The sequence below is a fragment of the Telopea speciosissima genome, chromosome 11 (assembly GCF_018873765.1).
Source record: "Telopea speciosissima isolate NSW1024214 ecotype Mountain lineage chromosome 11, Tspe_v1, whole genome shotgun sequence".
NCBI lineage: Eukaryota > Viridiplantae > Streptophyta > Magnoliopsida > Proteales > Proteaceae > Telopea > Telopea speciosissima.
The window spans coordinates 33,531,682-33,553,879 of NC_057926.1; the positions used below are offsets into that span (position 1 = coordinate 33,531,682).

Sequence of the window (22,198 nt, forward strand, 5' to 3'; positions counted from 1 at the left end):
GACCTAGGGTCTGTTTGGCTAGGTTAATTTTAAAGAAAAACACATTTTATGGCCTATTCCTAAGCACTTAAGCCTATAAGTGGGCCCCACATGGTCATATTACCGGGGTAATATTCCCACGGGTCAAATTAGGTGCGGGGAGATGATTCGGGGTGCGAGACACTGGGCCCCACACACTAGGTGTCAAATTTACACAAGAGAGCAGCACTGGTCTATCAAAGTGGGGTGTCCAGATTGACCAGTGACAAAGGACCAGTAGTAAAACAATAGTAAAATTTGGGTTTTATAAGTACCGTGGTCCTCGAGACGAGGGTTCCTCAGCCTCTTGGTGACATGAATTGGCTTCGATGAATAACGACATATCATTCCGATATATCATCATGGGGATTGGGATCATGCTTTATAAAGAAATGGAGTCACTACCTAGGATTATGGCCTAGGACCCAATGGGTGTAGCCCCATCCGGGGTTAGTGGAAAGGGCTACGTGATTCCATATGGTCTGGTCAGAGATTCAGGGTAAGTAGTCAGGTTATGAGGGTGGGAAGGTGTTAGGCACCCACCTTGCCCGGATAAATCGGTCTTTCTACTAGATGCTGGTTTTTGAATATTCTCCCTTAATAACATATCCTATACTAACATGTAAGGCTGAGTTATGATGCACTAATCATGACAAAGAAGGAAAAATCATTTACTATGTACACTAAAACGAGTTACTTTAATTGTCTACATTATGCCTAAAATAATGAGAGGGAAAGAGACAGATACCTGTCTAGAAATACAAGAAAATAATGAAAGTGCACCGAGGGCAAAATATGTGATGTCCCACGGCTCAGGTGGAGATGGACGATCAGCTTGTCTCTCTCTTGTCAGACAGATGAGGGCTATACGAGATGAGTTTTCTTACTCAGACTTCGGGTAGAGTAACGACTATATAAGAGATTCTCGTTATCTGTATACAGATAGAATAACGGCTGTGAAGGGGATTTTTTGTTAGCCGTACACTGACGGGATAACAATACCTAAGAGCATAATCGCTCTATGCTTGGATGGGTAACCGAAGGATCTAACCACGTTGAAGAACTCCACTCACTCACATACTCATGAGGGAAAGATAAGAGAAAAGAGGGTGAAAAGGGGGCAAAACAAGCCCTGGAGGGTCTCCCTACCCGAGAATCAGAAATGAGGGAGGGGGACCCTCCTATTTATAAGGAGGGGGGGACCCTCACCCTTGGCCGGATAAGCCCTCTACGGCACTGTGGGGGACTTTTCCACGGCGTCGTGGGTGACGTCAGTAGGCTAATGTCACACCCCTTCATGGCACCGTGGAAAAGTACATAGGTGCCGTAGTGGGCCCCCACGGTGCCATGGAAAAGTCCATGGCGCCGTGGGAGCGCAATACCACTTTTTCCTTATTTTTGGGCCTTAAATGGGATCCTCTAGACCCCCACAGCCCGCTAACCGACTAGCAGGACCACCGTGGTAGGGGAGGGTGAGCAGTACCTCATTCAACATTTAGTAAAAGGGTCTGATAAGTCATTTTAGGGATGTTAGGGTGATTTGGTTCAGATGTAGGGACAAGAGTCCTTCTTGAAAGAGATACCGATGTCTGTTCGTGTCCTATTGTCATCATCGTCGGGGGGTGACCAAAATTCAGCGTCTACAAGTTTCAAGTGGAATTCCAGATCACCTAGAACAGAATTGAACAATGGTTTCTTCTAATAAAATTTAGCTCTATGAATCTAGTTTCTAACAAAATTGGAATCAAAGCAAATGATGTTCGAAAGAAGAAGTTATGCCATTTTAATTAAACAAGGGTCAAACTGCCAGAGTAGCAGAATTTGACCAGAGGGCTCACATCCTTATCTCGACCCTTCTGTCAAAGCACCACAGACTAGCCCGGACCTTCAGAAATACAAGAGGGTAGTAACAAGTAGTAAATAGGGTCAGTAGCTTACCCCACACTTGTCACGGTGTGTCCTCCGTGACCCCAAAGAGTTTCCTCACAGCGATGCTTACTTCATCGAGAGACGAAGTGTCGATATGGCGTGGCATGGGGTATTCCCTCCGATACTCTTCGCTCTTAGGGCTTGTACTGGGTGGATAGTCGATGAAGTCACCGTCGACGAATTTCCCCCACTCCTAATTAAGAAACCTCTCCTCGACGGATAAACCTGTGTCAAAGTCAATGATCTTGTAGCTGGGTTTGACCATCATCGAGAACAGCTCACCAGCATACATGGCAGCACCATCTACACGTCATGAGGTTAGAGATAAACCATTAGAATCTTGGGTGCGAATGTAACATTCCCCCAACCTTACAAGAAATTTCATCCTCAAAATTTGATGTACCATCTAAGTAACTCAGGGAAGGGTACTTCGCCCGCATCTCTACTTCTGCTTCTCAAGATGCCTCCTCCTCAAGATGGTTACACCATTTCACCTTCACATAGTGAATAGGTCGGTTACGAAGGTGAACAATCTTGCTGTCCAGAATCTTCTCAGGCTGCTCTTTGTATGACATATCAGCTGCAAGCTCCGGTGGTTCTTGTGATAGAACATGACTTGGATCGTGAACGTACTTCTGCAACATGGACACATGGAAGATGTCTTGCACACCCTCTAGGGATGGAGGGAGTGCCAATCGATAAGCCACTGGCCCAATTCTTACCAGGATCTCATAAGGTCCGATGAACCTTGGACTCAGCTTGCCCTTCTTACTGAATCGCATCACCCCCTTGGTGGGTGACACCTTGAGGAACACTTTATCGCCGATAGAGAATTCCAGGTCCTTTCGTCTCTGATCCGCCTTCTGTCTAGACTGGGCTGCCTTGATTCGCTCACGAATCAAGTCCAACTTCTCACAAGTTGCCTGGATTAGTTCGGGTCCAAGAATATGCCGCTCACCCACTTCAACCCAGTACAAAGGTGTTCGGCACTTCTTCCCATATTGAGCTTCAAATGGTGCCATACCAATAGTAGCTTGATAACTGTTATTATAAGCAAACTCAATGAATGAGATGTGCTCATCCCAGCTACCTTGCATGTCAATAGCACAGGCTCGGAGCATGTCTTCCAATGTTTGTATGGTCCTTTCTGACTGTCCATCTATCTGAGGATGGAAAGCCATCCTAAAACTCAACAATGTACCCATAGCCTTCTAGAATCCACCCCAAAACTTGGATGTAAATCTGGGATCTCGGTCAGAGATAATACTAACTGGGACTCCATGTAAGCGAACCACATTATCAATGTAGAAGCAGGCTAGCTTATCCATCTTGTAGGAAATTTTAATAGGGATGAAGTGAGCTGTCTTCGTCAATCGATCCATAACAATGGTATCAACACCTCTAGGTGTACGGGGTAACCCAGTGACGAAGTCCATAATAACATGCTCACATTTCCATTCTGGGATGGGCAAGGACTGTAAAAGACCATGAGGTCACTGCCTGTCAGCCTTCACCTGTTAACAAGTGAGACATCTTGCAACAAACTTAGCCACATCTCTTTTCATTCCACTCCACCAGTAGTGCTCTTTCAAATCCCTATACATTTTTGTGCTGCCTGGATGGATTGAATAAGGAGAATCGTGGGCTTTCGATAACACTTCCTTCCTTAACTGCTCATCACTAGGAACACATAGCCGATCTCTAAACATGAGGATACCATCCTCAGTCAATGTAAAGTCTAAATCCCGCTGTGCATCCTCCCGAATAGCTTCAATGACCTTTTTAAATTCCTCATCAGAAGTTTGGGCTGATCGGATCCTTTCCACAAGTGTTGACTGTACTGATAAGGCTGCCAAAGATAAGGTAACACCCTCTAGGAGTAATTCCATGTCTAACCTCCTTGCTTCCTCAACAAGCCTTTCGCTAATAGCCAGCGATGCCAGTGACAAGGTCTGAGATTTTTGGCTTAGCGCATCTGCGACTACATTTGCCTTATCGGGGTGGTAATGGATGGTGCAGTCATAATCCTTCATCAACTCCAACCACCGCCGTTGTCTCATGTTAAGTTCCTTCTATGTGAAGAATTACTTGAGGCTGTTGTGGTCACTGTAGATCTCACTCTTTTCACCATACAGGTAATGTCTCCAGATCTTTAGAGCAAAAACAACAGCTATAAGTTCCAAATCGTGGGTTGGTTAATTCTTCTCATAGTCTTTCAATTGCCGAGAAGCATAGGCTACTACTTTCCCATCTTGCATTAGGATACAACCCAAGCCCATCTTGGATGCATCACTATATACCACCATCCCTCCAATACCATTAGGAATGGTAAGCACTGGAGTGGAAACCAATCTTTTCTTCAACTCCTGAAAGCTCTTCTCATAAGTGTCAGACTACTCAAACTTCACTCCCTTTCGAGTTAGTCGAGTCATCGAAGCTGAAATTCTTGAGAAATTCTCAATGAATCTCCTGTAGTAACCAGCTAAGCCCAAGAAACTACGAATGTCTGCTACATTCTTGGGAGTCTCCCAATCAACTATCGACTTCACCTTGTCGGGGTCTACTTCAATTCCCTTGGCAGAAACAAGGTGTCCCAAAAATGCCACTTGCTGCAATCAAAATTCACACTTACTAAATTTGGCATACAGTTGCTTTTCTCTCAAGCGCTGCAATACCAGACAGAGATGGTCTGCATGCTCTTCTTCACTCTTGGAATAGATTAGGATGTCTTCGATGAAGATGCTAACATACTTATCCAGGACATCATGAAACACCCAATTTATTAACTCCATGAAGGTGGCCGGGGCATTGGTCAGTCCGAAGGGCATGACCAAGAATTTATAGTGACCATATCGAGATCTGAATGCTGTCTTGGTAATGTCGCTATCTCTGATTTTCAATTGATGATACCCCGACCGAAGGTCAATCTTTGAAAACACCTTGGCACCTTGTAGTTGATCGAACAAGTCATCGATCCTGGGTAAAGGGTACTGGTGTTCGATTGTCAACTTATTGAACTCACGGTAGTCTATGCACATCCTCATACTTCCGTCCTTCTTCTTCACAAATAGCACAGGTGCTCCCCAAGGTGATACACTGGGTCTAATGAAGCCTTTCTTCAACAGGTCCTTAAGTTGTTCTTGTAGCTCCTTCAATTCAGTTGGGGCCATCCTGTAGGGAGCTTTAGACACTAGGGCTACGCCAGGTACCAGATCTATCATGAACTCCGTCTCACAATCCGGTGGCAACCGTGTCAGGTCTTTCGGAAAGACGTCCAAAAAATCTTTTACCACATTTATCTCCTCTAGTGGTCTAACTTTCGCTTCAGTGTCTACCACAGATGCCAGGTAACACTGACATCCCTCATCCAATAACTTCTGGACCTGGAGAGTAGAGATAATGGCCTTCTTGGGCTTCTCCCGTCTAATGCCCTTGAACACGAATCCTTTACCTTCTTCTGGTTTGAATAGGATCTTCCTTTCTGAACAGATTAGATTGGCCCCATGGGTGGATAGCCAATCCATACCCAAAATAATGTCGAAGTCCTTCATGTCCAGAACTATCAAACTTGCTTCTAGCCCGTGGTCACACATACATATAGGGCAAGGATCATAAATCATGCTAAGTTCTATCTTACTACCCATTGGTGTACTGACTACCAGGTTCTGGGCCATTTGCTTTGGTTTGATCGTCATTTTCTTAGCAAAAGAAGGGGATACAAAAGAATGTGACGCCCCCGAATCAAACAACACATAGGTAGGTTGAGAACAAACAAAAATCATACCTGTAATAACGTGGGGATCAGCCTGGGCTTCCTCATTGGTGATAGAGTACACATGCCCTTGAGTTCTGTTGGCCGGGGAAGGGAGGAGAGAGAGAACGACTGCCATAGCTTGGGGTGCCTTAGGAACTACAGAAGATGGAGGGCCTATCATCCTGGGATGTGGGCAATCTCTGATCATATGCCTGGACTCCGTACAATTATAGCATATGAGGGTCTGAGTTCCATAGTGAGGGTTCAGTACGGGCTTGGGTGTTTGGGCTGCCTCAGGCCTGCGGTACCTGGTTAGGGATGCAGTAGAGTAAGACCCCCGCTGGAATTTGCTGGATCCCTTGAAATTAGAAGAACCCATTGACCTCTTGCCAGCTTGTATAGCCTGATAGTTCTCTCTTTGCTGGTCCTCGATAATTTTAGAGGCCTAGACCACCTGTGCATAAGTAGGGTACTCATGCAACACCACAGAGGTACTGATACTGGGCCTCAGACCTTTCTCAAACTTTCTGGCCTTGACATCATTAGGCTTCTGGTGTGCAGGTGCAAAGTAAAACAGTTCCTCAAACAATTGTTGATAGTTGAGGACTAACCTAGAACCCTGATACAAGTTCATGAACTCTACTTCCTTCTTATCCTAAAAGTTTTAGGGAAAGTAGTTCTTAAGGAATACTTCGGTGAACTGACCCCATGCTGCATTTGGGTATGTTGCCCAAAAGTTTTCCTTGGAGGAGCATCGGCCTCACCTCGAAACTGGAACACTGCACATCTTATCTTTTCAGTGTCGGTGCATTGAAGCACATCGAAAATCCTCTCTAGATCCCGAATCCAGTGGGCTGGGAGTAAAGTATCATTAGCCATCCAATCAAAGGTAGGAGGGCGATGCTTCTGAAACTTCTCTGAAAGCTTGGAGGGATCCGTATAAGCTAGTGCCGCTGCTGGGGCTTGTGGAACTTCTGGAATAGGAGGGGGAGTACCATATACAGTACCAGCTGCGGGGACTAGTGGAGGAGGGGCCTCATGCACTGGAGGGGGCACTTGCTGCCTCTCCCTGACAATGTCTTGCAGCTGAGTGGTCATGGTTTGCATAAAAGCGTGTTGTTCCTATTGCGCGTTATGGTACTCTTGCTGTGCCTCATGGTGCTCCTGTTGCATGGCACGTAACATGTTCCCCAACAATGCAGCAACATCCACAATATTGTTGATAGCTGGAGGTGCCGGTAAGGCCGTGTCCAAAGCATCTTGGACATCTTTCCGAGGAGGGGAACGTTTCATGCTTGAACGGGTGTTGACCATGGCGGATACCTGTTCAGGTTGAAGACCGTCAGTGGATCTAAGCATTGGATAACTCCAGGGAAAGTGATCCATCTCATAGTTTGTGGACTTGAATGGTCAAGGAAAATTAAACAGCGAAAATATTATAAATGCTTCTATAGGAGGTCGTTGTAGTATCAGCAGGAGTTACTAATAAAAATTTATTTTCTCATTACTATGTTCCATTCTCCTATTATATTCTACTGTTCTCGACATTCACACCTAGCTAGTCTTCTCCCTAGGTTTGCACACACTTCAGTTATTCTCTTGAAGTTTTTAAGTTAGAACCTAGTTGTGGAGAGTAAATCAAGTGTCTTCCTCTAGACTTTAACCGATGTAGAGCATCACGCTCTGATACCACGTTGTCACGCCCCCATTCAACCAAGGAATAAAATACAATAAAGGGGTGACTAGGATGACACGTGTCATCCCAATAAGCTACCAGGATCACGAATGCAGTGTCCCGATACACAGTCATTAACTAACATTGACACATTAATATCAGAGTACGGAAGATAGGGAATATAATATTCCAAAGATAAAAAAATACAAGCGGAAGCGTTCACCATAAAAGTTACATCATGTTTAAACTACTGAGTGATAGATATAGTTAGTAGTTTCCATCTTGAGCTGACCACGATATAACTACACAAAACTTTAAGTAAGACAGATAATGTTATTACAAGGCTCAAGGCCCCAAAAGACAAAATATAAAGGGACCAAGTCCCAGCCATCAGTATGCCCCGAAGGCATAGTCATCACAAGGACATCCATCGCAGTGTTCCTCAGTCACCGCCTCTAGATCCTCAGTACCAATGTCATCGTAATTTGAGGAGTGTACCTCAAGACCAGCGAGATAACCATCACCTGCATCAACATCTAAAAAGGTGCGCACAAGGGGGGTTAGCTCCACTAAACTAGTGAGAGAGAAAAGGGGAATGTATAAACAACAACCACATAGTTACCATTGGTTGATGATGCATGCACATGTTAAATTCATTTTTCCACCTAGCACATAAAATAAGTCAATGGTGTATGCTACTTGTGACAACTCGAGAGTCACTGTGGGTCACTTATCTTATCGCCACAATGAAACCTCAATTGTCACTAGGGGGCCTACATCGATCGAAACCACCAAAATCACCCAGTGGCAGACCTCGATAATCATTACTACCATGATTGGCCTCTCTCAGGTTCCACAGAATCTGGAGCTCTGGTTACCCAACACCTAAACCCCTATTGGTAAGGGTCGTAGCATTAAGGAATAAAGATCCTAGTCACAGATATACTACATGCAAGTCCTATCGTCCCGAGAGATATTCCGGGTGCATCAACGTCCCATTCCATCTATCACCCAGGTACCAGCACGGCACGGCGCATACAGACCAATATGACAGGCAATAGAAAGTAATATAAACATAACTGGGGTTGCGGCACCAGTGCTTCCTGGCACCGTCTCCCGATACAAGAAAGAATACATTTCCCAATCACATTCACATTAATCAATCAAGATTTATCTAATACAAGTATACAATATGCTTGATAATGATATCAGTAACATAATAATAAATAATAGTATATTCAAACCCAACCAGTCACCCAAAACCCACTCACCTTTGTTAAGATCTATTTGCTCGAAGGACTGTCGATCCTCAAAAGCACTCCAATACGCGTCGGCGGACAAGTTGTTAAAGCCTAGGGTTAATTAAATCAAATGCAAACATTAATATATATGTAAATGACTATGGAGTCCATGGGTACCCTTGATTTAAGTTTTAAACCAAGGCCTGACTCAAATCTGGAAAGGCAGCAGCAGTGGTCGATTGGTACCGGTCCATCCAATGGACCAGTGGCAATGGACCAGTAGGGCTGGAGCAACAAAGATGAAGGAAGGGTTCATGGTCTCACACCAAAGGGGTCCCTAGGTATTGTTCTAAGCAATTCCCTATGTTAAGGTCAGGTTTTTCAATCAAGGTTGGTACTGGTTGATTGGACTGGTTTATCCAATGGACCAGTGGCAATCAACCCAAAGCTTAAAATAGAAGAACAGGACTGGATTGGCATGGTTCACAGCATGGATCACACAAATGACCCTTAGCAAGATGTTCCAGACCTTGGGGTAGGTCAGAGGCAACACAGGTCCAAGATCCCTGTAGTGGTCGATTGTAATGGACCAATGGCAATGGACCAGTAGGATCACAGCTGTAAAAAATTGAAAAGGGTTTAATGGGTTTAACATAAAAGGCCTAGTACAAGGTTTTACAGGCCATGGGCTGACCAAGCTTGCATTTGGGTAAGGTTGCTGGTAGTGGTCGATTCAATGGACCAGTGGCAATCGACCAGTACCTGTGCAGCCCGAAAATTTATATGGTTTCAGTGTTTCGGCTTAGTTTTACAAATCCAAAGCTAGAATTAATGATCAGGAAGTTCAGGTAGGTTACTCTTATGATAAATTTCATAGTCAAAAGGGAAAATCAAACATGCATGGGGGGAAAAAGTCTAATTTCATGGCTGCAACTAACATACATGATAGGTTCAAGTTCTGGAAATTAAAGAGACCAAACAAAGAGAGGTTTTGGGCTTGCATACATGGGGGTTTGGGGGTTCTAACTATGGGATTCATAGGTAGGGAGCATGAGCTGCCACTGCTATTAACAATACCATTTTAACATCTGAATATTGATGTGTTTCATGTTCTGGAACCTTAAAGAAAATGATTTACAGCAACAGATTGGGTTGCATCTTCATGGGTTTGGGTTCCTAAGCTCATACATATGAAGGATTTAATATGGGGCCAAAAGATTCGTAAATAATGGTTTAAACTTCAGAAAAGATACAAAACAGAACCAGCAAGAGTTCAAGAGAGGGGAAAATCATGGGGTTAGGGTATTACCTTAATGATTTCAAGCATAATGGAGGAATCAAAGCTCTCTTTCTTCCTATCCTCTTCTTCTTCTTCTCCTTCTTTCTCTTCTCGTTTCTCTCCTCTACCTCCAACGAAATGAATAGGGAAAGATTTCTAGAGTTAAGATGGTTTATATATGGGTAGAAGACCTAGGGTCTATTTGGCTAGGTTAATTTTAAAGAAAAACACATTTTATGGCCTATTCCTAAGCACTTAAGCCTATAAGTGGGCCCCACATGGTCACATTGCCGGGGGCAATATTCCCACGGGTCAAATTAGGTGCGGGGAGATGATTCGGGGTGTAAGACACTGGGGCCCACACATTGGGTGTGAAATTTACACAAGAGAGCAACACTAGTCTATCGAAGTGATTGATCTGGATCGACCAGTGGCAAAGGACCAGTAGTAAAATAGTAGTAAAATTTGGGTTTCAAGTGGAATTCCAGATCACTTGAAAGTAGAATTGAACAATGGTTTCTTCTAATAAAATTTAGCTCTATGAATCTAGTTTCTAACAAAATTGGAATCAAAGCAAATGATGTCTGGAAGAAGAAGTTATGCCATTTTAATTAAACAAGGGTCAAACTGCCAGAGTAGCAGAATTTGACCAGCAGGCTCACGTCCTTATCTTGACCCTTCTGTCAAAGCTCCACAGACTTGCCCGGACCTTCAGAATTACGAGAGGGTAGGAACAAGTAGTAAGTAGGGTCAGTAGCTTACCCCTCGCCTGTCATGGTGTGTCCTCCGTGACCCCAAAGAGTTTCCTCACAACAATGCTTACTTCATCGAGAGACGAAGTGTCAATATGGCGCGACACGGGGTGTTCCCTCCGATACTCTTCTCTCTTAGGGCTTATACTGGGAGGATAGTCGGTGAAGTCACCGTCGACGAATTTCCCCCACTCCCTATTGAGAAACCTCTCCTCGACGGGTAAACCCGTGTCAAAGTCAATGATCTTATAACTAGGTTTGACCATCATCGAGAATAGCTCACCAGCATACATGGCAGCACCATCTACACGTCACGAGGTTAGAGATAAACCATTAGAATCTTGGGTGCGGATGTAACACATTGGGCTCAGTGGAGCTTACTCCTCTTTACACAACCTTTTTAGATGCGTTGCAGGTGATGTTTTGGTAGAAATGGAAATCTCTGTGGCTCTATCTTTTGGATATGTTTTGCTTAGTGTTGCTGACGTGCAGTCGGTGACTTCTATCTATGATGTTGATTAGATGGTGATGACTGCCAATGGGGCACTTGGATCGAGACACTTATTTCTTTGTTCCTTTTAAGTTTTCTCATTTGTATGGTATAAACTCTTTAATATTACTATTGTTCTTAGTTTTAGTTAATCTCTTGAGAAAAGATGTAATATATTAATTGTCTATCACTTAGACTTTTGAATTCTTTATTATTGTAAACGCTTCCGCACTTTTGTATCTACATTTACTTTTATTGTAAATGTATTTCTTCTCGCACTCTGATGTACATATGAGTTGTATTGAGTTGACTGTGATTTGAGCCAACGCATCGAGATCTTGACGGTAGTTTAGGATGTTGGTAAGCATCCTAGTCATACCAAAAACCCTAGGGTGGGGGTTGGGGTGTGACAATATGGTATCAGAGCGTGATGCTCTGCACTTGAAAACACAGTCGAGCGGAATATCGATTTACTCTACACAAGTAGGTTTTAATTAAAAGACTTGCAAAACAACTATATTGTATCACAAAACCTAGGCAGAAGACTAGATAGATGTCAAAGCCGATAACATCAAGGGTTGGGGTGTGACAAGATGCTTGGAGGATGGGTTCCCAACCAAAGGTCAACTCAGGAAACGCCAGATGATGGTTTCTCTGTATTGTGTTTTTTGTTGGGCAGGATTGGAGAATAGAGACCATTTATTTTTTGAGTGCTCCTTTACTACAAAAGTATGGGGAGATATTTTGAGTCTTTGCTCTCCAGCTAGAAGGCCAGGAGCTGGTACGGAAGCAAAGTGGATCACCAAGACTTTCAAGGGAGATTCGATTGGGTGCATCGCTAAATTGACTTTTTATGCGACAGTTGCGCACATCTTGAAGGACAGAAATTTCTGTCTTTTTCAAAAACAAAATGAATGTCTTGCCTTATTAGAGATATCAAAGCGGACGTCCAGGATTGGTGTAGAGCGGATAGAGCGGATATCCCCAAGGGGAAGAGATTTCCCAGGAATATGTTCTTAGTTCAGAAATATGTGAAACTAAATTAAATCATCCACAACCACCTAGGGTTAAACGGAATCCAAGTCTAATTTAAGTCATATAGTCATCCATCAAGTATATGAAATTAAAATACCTATAAAATTACACCAAATATTGCCTTCCAAAATTTGAACTTCTCTTACTTCTATCTCAAAACACCACCCCCACAAAAGTATCCTCCGTACCATCTCTACCCAAAGATCTAACCACTTCCAAGTGCTCTAATCATTAATTTGAAAAATTCAATAGTAACAGGGGTGAGCAACATTAGACCAGTAAGTAGTTAATGACATACCAATGAGGAAGTTTGGGTGAAACAAGACCTCCATTACTTGCGCAGGCCGTAGAGAAATCCCTAGATCCTGATCTTGCCATGGGAGAGGGCTTCAAGTTCCTATTCTGTAGTGCGAAGGATGTAATACGTTACTTTGAAGGATTGGATTTCAAGCTAATCAATGTTCAAAGACTATTTACCAAAAAAAAAAATAGTCTTAGCATATTACTAATAATCCAACATTGAATGAATTTGGTTGGTTCAAATCCTTCTTTTTGGGGTTCTATAGATGAACCAAAATATTGTTTTGAGAAAAGAGAAGCTGACTTGTGTAGTTTTATCATCAATGATTTGAATGCCAAGCCATTGGCATCATTCTTCGCGGACTCCTAGTAATTAGTTGCGTTAAACTTGACTCTAGCATTTTTTTTTCCTCTTCAGTATTCCTATTTTTATGTTCTTACTTTCAGGCAGTTGAAGCTACAAAGAATGTGGATATGGGCAACAAGGAGCTGTCCCAAGCCATTCAGCGCAACAACAGTAGCAGGACCTTTCTTTTGCTTTTCTTATTTGTACTTACCTTCTCCATTCTGTTTCTAGATTGGTACAGCTGGAAATCGCAAATTCTTCTCCCTGGGCAGAGCTGTTTTTGTATATTCTTGTAGGGACAAAGAACGCTGCTTGGTCGCATGGCTGCGAAATTATCGCCCAGCCTCTCCTGAAATAACAAATCCCATCTGTGTTAATACCCCTGTGCACACTCTCATTAGCACCTGCTGCACTGGTGCAGGGGCTACACAACCAAGCAGCGATCTCTTGCCCATTCTTTTATGAGTTATCATTCTTTTTTTTTTTTTTAAATTTATTTTCCTGAAATTCCTCGCAGTGGGGTTATGAAAATGGATGCTGGAGATATATGAAATCGTTATCCTCTCCTGTTACAGTGCAGTGCTTTAACACATCGTGTTGCACTGCAGAGGCCATGTAGCACAGCGGGCCCCACATGGTGCACATGGCCTCTGCAGCTACCGCACGATGTGTTACAACACCGTGCTGTCTGTAACAGGAGAGGATAAAAATTCAGATATATGTAGTCTTTAGAACCGGACTGTTCTGGCCTTTTTTTTACTGGTTTGACCTGCAAGTGGATGACTCTGACTTCAGGGAAATTAAAATATATATTTTTTGGATGAAAGAAAAAGAGAGAATAGGTTGGAGATGAGTTTATAGAGCCGTTTTCATATCATTAGAGGATCGTAAGGTCAGGGAATTGTAAAGTGAACTTCCTTATGGCAAACTTGACTCCCTTTAATAGGCAAATAAGGTTCAGGCTCTCCATTGGAGCTCCTCTATTTTTCTTCCTCTCTTCCTAGAATTTTTTTTTTGGAAAACCTTCATTTAAGCCTCAATAGAATGTGATATTGGTAAAAGCCTAGGCGTTGCTTTGTTGCAAGGAAAATAAAGGGAAAGAGTGTGAAAATTATAAACTTAAGAAGGGAATTTTTATTATTATTACCTAAGATGATTGTGTACCTAAAATTATATAATTCTTATCTTATATAGTAGGAGAATTATTAACTTAACAAGGGTCTGTTATTTATCCAAACACACATACTATCCTCTTAAAACTATAATTAAGGACACAGTTGAAAATAAATTTATAAGGATAATTGGGTGAAATCACATTCACCACTGAAAAGTCTAAAAAACCTAAGAATTTTAGCTAAATTTTTCAACAAAGGTTAAAATTTGTAATTGCGCACCACCCATCTTCCCCAAAATCATCTAGCCAACATCTATGGCCTCCTTCGACCATGAACCAACCTAACCTCTTTTTCTCTTGTTTCTGGCAGGTTAAAAGGTGACGGACTAACAGAAAAGAAGAAGCAAAAACTCAAAAAGATTTCCTAACCCTTCCCCAAACAGGTTCAACGATCTGTTGAGGTCTCAGAGCATCATTCAAGTAGGCTTCTGCTGGTGGAGGGTCCAAAACCCCCTGTTCTGAAACCTCCGCCTCCAAATCCTCAAGCTTCCTGATACGATGCCGTCATCCATTCCCACTTCATCCAAGCTTCCCGCAACAGAGGACATCACTCGCAACCGCCCAACGACCACCTTCCACCAGGGTTCGACGTCCACCACCGAGCATGGGAGACTACGTGTGAAGTCCCCACGGTTACCACTCCGTTAGAGTAGGAAGTTATTATTGTTACCATATCACTATTTGTTCTTCCCATATTCTCCACGTAATGCATGTAATAGCTAGTGGCAGCGAAATATCTATTATTATTTATTCTCAGTTCCATCTCTCTCATCCCTTCACAGTTCTAGGAGGACCTGGCCTCGAATTCAGGAAACTCTCATTGGGTGGTTGATAGCATGAAGTGCTCCATCACTTCCTCTTATGATCTAAAGGAACATGGTTCACAGCTTCTCCCACCCCTTCTTCCGCCATTGATTTGTCATAGTAATCTGTATCCACTTAAATACAAAACCTAAAACTAGCTTGGGCCAAAAAAATCCCACCTAGAGTTTCTAGAAAGTGATAAAATGGTACAGAAAATGAAATAGAATCTAAGGATGAGAGGAGAGCTGTGTGAGAGACAGGGGTTATGGGTTCACAAAAATTAGAGTGAGATAGTGATCATGCGGGATGAGTGGAACAGAGAAAGTGAATGTTGGATTTTCAACATGATTTCCACCGCCATTAGAGCTCAACTCCAAGTGAGATGAGTTGTAGAGAAGAAACGAATAGTGATGGGTAGAGGTGGATCTATGGTTGATAATGAAAACATAGATTGTAGGGTGGCGATGGTTAATTGTCCGGACATAGCTAACTACTAACCATATAATTAATTAAAGGCGGGAAGAAGAAGGAGGAGGGTCGGTTGTCTTCGTCGAAGAGACTATAGATTGCAGCGATGATTTGAAAGGAGAGAAAAAGAGAGGGGTAAGGCAGGGAGTATGTTATGAAATGTCAGAAATGCCATTTTAAATATGAATTTACAATACAATCATAATATTCTAATAACATAAAATGAAATGTCTAGTTTACCCCTTCCCAATTTATACTTTTATGTCCCATTACTCATTTCTTATTAGTCTTTTCACTATTTTATTATTTTTCCAAACATAACCCACCCTTGTTATATGAATAACAACCCTATGTAGTAATGATATGTTCAGATGCAAATTTTATTGTACTTTTCAAATCCAAGGATTGTGATGCAAAATAAAGGGTAATTTAAAAAAGTTCAAATGGAATAAAAGTAATTTTATAGAGTTCTGATAATCATGTGAGGTAATGAATAAAAATTTTCTTCGTAGGTTGGTAATTTTCACTACCCTTTAATTTTCTTTGCAAACAAATGGGACCGTAGTGGAATTGGTCACCAGGGAAATCAGGGGAAAGTAATTTGTTCATCATCATTGGATTTATCAATTAAATGGATCATAACTGATAGTCCATTGTAATGATTAAACAAGATCTGTTAGAGAGGTCCACCAAATCAAACAAGTGATCTCTCTAAGCTAATCCAAAGTCTCTTGTCCCTAATCTCAAAATTAGTGTATTAGGACTAAAACAGGTAAAATACTTAGTTGCTTGCAGCTGAGATTGTCTGATCTTAGGTGGGTTGTGGTAGTCGATTACATGCTGGATAAACACAGCGATTCAACTGTACTCTGGTGCATTCTTATGTTGCGTTTGGTATATTTTTTTATAATGCATTTTAGGTCAATAATGCATTCCAAAAAATCAACCTTAATTTCAAAATATCCACTTTTTATTTTTTGGATAAAAGGAAAAGAGTAAGATCTTCAAGGGGGGGTTGGGGTGTCTGGGATCTACAAAATGTTGAGTTTGAGATTAAGATTACGGATGAAAAATTAAGGCTGTGTTTGATATGCTCTCTTAGAATGTATTATTTATCGCCTCACTTTCAGCTGTTAATCCGTACTAATCCGTACATATCCACCTGATGTGCAGATCCCAAATAGTCTGATCTTTATTTCAACTGATCTGCCGTCCTAAAGCCTAAAAATAGAAAGATTATAAATATTAAATATTATTATTATTTAATAATACATACCAAACGCAGCCTAATGTTGTCCAAATGAGACCTGCAGACAATTAGTCAACCCATTTGGAGATTAGGTAGTTTATGCTACCATCCACTAGTGATGTTTATACTTTCTGGTTATAGTTTACAATCCACTTGAGATTGATATAAAACTTAATTCTCTCATTAGATGCAGCTTTCACCACAAATATTTGGATTTCATCTTTTGTTTTTCAAAGATAATTTAACTGGTCACCTTCATGTTGTGTTCTTCTCCTTAATTTTATTTTCTAGGCAGATTCATGTTCATCCATTGATAATAACTTTTATGATTTGTTTTTCAATAGGTTTTGACACTCTATGATTCTTTATTTGAGGAAGACAAGGAGAAAGCACAGATTTTCATCCTCTCAAGTATGGTGCATTGTCCAATGCACATTTAAAGTGCATCAGACGGTGACTACTGCACTTGAGAGGATAAAAATCCAAGAACATTTTTTTGGCCACCGTTGGATGCACTTTAAAGGTGTATTGGACAGTGCACCACACTTGAGCGAATAAAAATTCGAGAAATCACGCCCTATGTTGGCCACAATAACATGATAGAAATTTCGCAACCAAACTTGATTATTAGATAAAAATTTTCTGTTTTTATGTAATCTATTAATTATATTAGATACATTATATTGAAGGTGATGTGAGGATGCCATTAAGTTTTGCTGGTAAAGTCTGTAGAGGTTTCACACTAAGGAACCAGCTGGATTGGATTTTGTCTTCACCTCTGATTCTCTAACAATTTACAACTGATTGTCTTATGTTATGCTTCTATTTGGCTAGAAGTAAAAGGTAGGAAAAATGATAGGAAAAATGTTCTCTTTTCAAACTTCATTTTCCAGTCTTTGGACATAATACAATGGGCCTCATCATAAAAAATTTACATATTTATATTTGATACATCCAATATTCACCGGGCCAATCAACGACCGCCACGTGTCACAGACGACCCGCTCCATAGCTAAGGGGAACGAACCGGGGTCCCAGCACCACTCGGGGGCGTGGCCACCACTCGGACGCAGCCACGCATCAGGGCGCGGCCTCACCCAGGCGCGGCCTCCTCACGGCGCGGCCTCCTCACCAGGGCGCGGCCTCCTCACCAGGCGCGGCCTCACTTAGGCACGGCCTCACCCAGGCGCGGCCTCCTCACCAGGGCGCGGCCTCACCCAGGCGCTGCCTCCTCACCAGGGCGCGGCCTCCTCACCAGGCGCGGCCTCACCTAGGCACGGCCTCACCCAGGCGCGGCCTCCTCACCAGGGCGCGGCCTCACCCAGGCGCAGCATCATGGGCACCTGAGGTGGGGGCCACCCATCTACGACCCGATCGTATCGCTAAGACTCATGTCACTACCAGGACTCTAGACCGCCGCTTAGAGGTCACGTCATCCAGACGGATTCAAGCACCAAGGACGCTATCACCACACGCAGGTATCTATCCACCAAGGATCCTGATGCCACCAGGACACTCCCTCCCACGGGGAGATGGCCAATCAGGATAGAGCCCGTTACCCAGGGCCTCTATCCACTCAACGGCACAATCGTCAATCAAACGGGGACTCTCCACACCGCCATATGCTACTATAAAAGGCAAAGGTACACAACCCCATAAGGGACATCTAATCTCATATTGAATAATCACTATTCATCTGTTTGCGCTAGGAGATCTAACTTTGGCATCGGAGAGCCCTAGGCCGGGACCACACCGGTTCTCTCTGTTGACCCCTTGGTCCACTTGCAGGTGACGGCACTCGCAGGACCGCTCGACGATTTCTTGACGCAACAATATTAAAAAGTTATCTATTTATACGACTATTTCTTTTTTTTTTTTGTAGGTGTTTGGTATGATTTGAATTCCATAATTTTATTTAATATAAATTAAAATTCATAAACATATGAAGAGGTGTTCATGATTTATTGACACAAACCATTTATTCTTGTTTATGTACTAAACCTTTATGAGTGTAAAAATTATCAATTTTAGGTAAAATAACACTATAATAAAATGTGGGATATATATATATATATATATTTATAGTATAACTTAAAATAGGGTCAGGTTGGGCCAAGCTCAGCCCGAGGCCTCAACTCTGGCACGACCCGACCCAACCCTGACTCAAGGTTAGAAATTTTCAGCTGACCCACCCTCAAGGCCAAGATATCTCAGCCCTGGCCCTGTTCGAGCTCAGGACGAGCCAGGCGGGTTCAGGTTGATAGAGCCAAACTTGCATCCCTAATCTTAGTCTTAAGAGGGATGCTAGTCTAGGGGTGTAAATTGGTCCGGTTCTGGTCTATTGGTTCGGTTCCTTAATGGTTCCAACCTTAAGGGGTCAGGACCAGAACCGGACCAATAAACTAATCAGTTCCAAACTTGAGATCCATGATCATTAACTAATGGGTGGGTCGGTTCCGATTCTTAAACGGTTCCAAATAGTCCAAAATAAAAAAATCCCTAACACATGCTACATATATCTAATAATATTATAATAAGACACTAATTTCAATCACATGAGATATGCTTCCCTTTTTTTTTTTTTTTTATATCACAAAACTTGTATAAGAAAATATTATAACACATGCCTTTTAGCTTAGTTGGTTAGAGCGTCGTGCTAATAATGCGAAGGTTGTAGAGACCTGCATAGGCCAAATTTATTTTGATTTTGTTTTTTTTTTTTTCTAAAAAAAATTTCAAGCAAAATTCTAACATTTTGTATTGATTTTACATGGAAACTTTCTTCTGTGTTTTTTGCATGACTCTTAACTTAAAATAGACAAAGGCAACAAAAGAAAATGAATTAAAACATAACCTCTTAAATCTTAATTGACCATTGTTGCATTCTTCTATCAAAAAATGTTGAGTGAAAATGTATTCAACACAAGTAGAAGTTGTCAAAGTTTTGTTCACAATAATAAAGTACTATTTAATCAAATCTTAGATTGTATGTAAGGAAAATTTTCTCTTGTGGTGTTTTTTTTGAAAATAAATAGTTTTAAATATATTCCAACATAATTTTTTTATATTGGCCTATTAGCTCAGTTGGTTAGAGCGTCGTGCTAATAACGCGAAGGTCGCAGGTTCGAGACCTGCATCGGCCAAATTTATTTTGATTTTGTTTTTAAAACTTTCTTCTGTTTTTTACAGTCTACCTAAACTAAGGGCATAATTGGTTGAAAATTTTGTTTTTAAAGCTTTCTTCTATTTTTTACGGTCTACCTTAGTGCAGCGGAGTATGGATGGATTGAGAATCTTGTTGGTTAGACCAGGTCGTATCTTCTTTTAAGACTGAGATCAGACTTCACCAACAATCCTTCATCAGCTTTGTTCCTTCACTACTAACAACTAGGAGTGCGGATACGCTAGCACTACTAAGTAGTGTGCTAGGGCTAGCAGTGTCTAAACAAGAAAAAGAAGAGAGAGTGAATGTAGTAAAAATATTCCAACATTTTTATTTCCTTATATTGTCCTTTCAACACAGTTTTGTGATTAAAAAACAAAAAAAATTCCTAACACATGCTACATATATCTAATATTATAATAAGACACTAATTTCAATCACATGAGATATTCTTTGCTTTTTTATTTTTTAAATCACAAAACTTGTCTATACTACCTCTTGTTTTGTATTAATTAATAAGTTGGAACATCAGTTAGGACTATTTTAAGGTATGTTCTTAAGTTAACATTCTCCAAATGGACCTTTAAATTTATAACCAAATTTGTGGTAAAATAGCACATGAGACAAATGGTACCAGCCAAAATTGAAAGACCAAAAAAAATAAAGGATTTTATTTTAACTCTCATGACCTTGAGTCCAAAGAATTATATAACATATATAGGGTTATAATGTGAATTTGTTCTAGTTCTATCGGTTCCTAATTGGTAGATTCGGAACCGGACCAATAAGCTAATGGGTGAGTTGATTCTGATTTGGATTCGTTGCGATTACCCTCATGGTTTTAAGTATCGGTATTGTATCGTCCGTATCTAGTGATACGTATTGATTTTACTAGTCACCGATACCGATACCGATACCGTGTCAATACCGTATCGATAGTATGGTACGGACAAAAGGTAAAATGATCAAAAAACTCCTTTTTTAAGAAAATTCAGAGGTATTCTTGTCAGATTCAGCCGATCTAGGACGATACCATATCAATGTCGTAACGATTTTGCAGGTCACCAATACCCGTTCCGATACCGTGCACTAAAACCATGGTTACCCTTTCTAGTCCAAAATTGACACCCTTATGCCAGCCTGCTAGACTAATTTTCAAGTATATTGGGTAAAATTTTATTTTTTTTTGATGAAAATTAAAAAACTTCATTATTGCACAAAAAGGGTGTACAACCGTTTGGGTGTTTGATCAATCTCCCTATACAAGTGGAAAGTTATATTAGTAAAGTTTTCTGTAGCCTCGATAAAGGTAAGAAAGAGAGATAAGATGTTCCAAGGTACAGAGGATGGGGATTGAAACGTTGGAAAGTTATATTGTTTACTATTGCATAACCATATGTCCCTAATCTTTGAATTTTTGTTTGCTGTGAATTCTCCCTGCCTTTCCATAATCCAAAAAGCTCCGCTTCCACATCATCTTGTGTGGTAACCCAACCTGCATCTGTTAGGACACTCTCACCATCTATCAAAATATAATAAGCCCACCTTACTAAATTAAGATCTAGTTCATAAATTCCTGCGACCAACAAACCAGACACACTTAAATTAAATTTATCCATGGAAATGGGATTTATAACTAAAGGGGGGGGGGGGGTGGTGGGGTTATTCAAATGCCGCTCAGGGGGGTGATGTCCATATCCGCTAACCACCGATATACATTGTTGATGACCGCACGAGGATCAGCTGGAGCATTACACATAACAACTTTGTTTGTTCTAGACCATATAAAATAACAAGTGAGAATAAAAACAGAAAAAAACCAATTTAGTGAAACCTTGTCCAAAAGAGGGGAACCACAGAAAGATGTAACGAGATCGATGAGAGATGGAGCAAATAAATGCTCGGTTCTCAGTCCAAGAGGACCAGAAGCCCACACATGATTAGTCCAATCACAAGATATAAAGAGGTGCCACATGGACTCAACACTAGAGCCACAGAGAGCACATTGAGGCTCGACAACCATCCATTTGGAAAGGGTGCCTCGAATAGGGATCTCTACATGTAAAACACGCCAAAAAAAGATTTTAAACCGTGGGTGAATTCATAAATTCCAAAAAAACTTCCACTATTGAGATAGTGAACAGTTGGGGGGATTGGAGGTGTTAATGAATAGAGCTGCTTTCTTTGTTGAGAAGCTCCCATTCTTAGTTTGAGTGCATCTCCAAGAATCTTCGTTTTGTGAAATATTAAGTCTAAGAATTGCATGCATAGATGAGGGGTGGAAACAAACAGTCAACTTTGAATAATCCCAAGCATTATTAAGAATGAAATCACTTACATAACCAAAGTTAGGGGAAGGAAGAATTACCTAGGGTGTGGATTTACCTGACCCGATTGGAATCCAAGGATCATGCCAACAGGAGGTAGCCATACCGTTTCTTATTTTCTGGAACAATATTGTCTTCAAGTCCTGCAATACCTTAGCAATACTGTTCCAGGTCTAAGACCCTCTCTTGCGGGT

At 41.4% G+C, this 22,198-nt stretch overlaps 1 non-coding gene across 1 annotated transcript; it reads left to right on the forward strand.

Moving 5' to 3' along the window:
• Window positions 1–19,583: 19,583 nt before the first annotated feature.
• Window positions 19,584–19,657, forward strand: TRNAI-AAU. Its single transcript has one exon. It is a non-coding gene; the product is annotated as a tRNA-Ile (tRNA).
• Window positions 19,658–22,198: the final 2,541 nt, after the last annotated feature.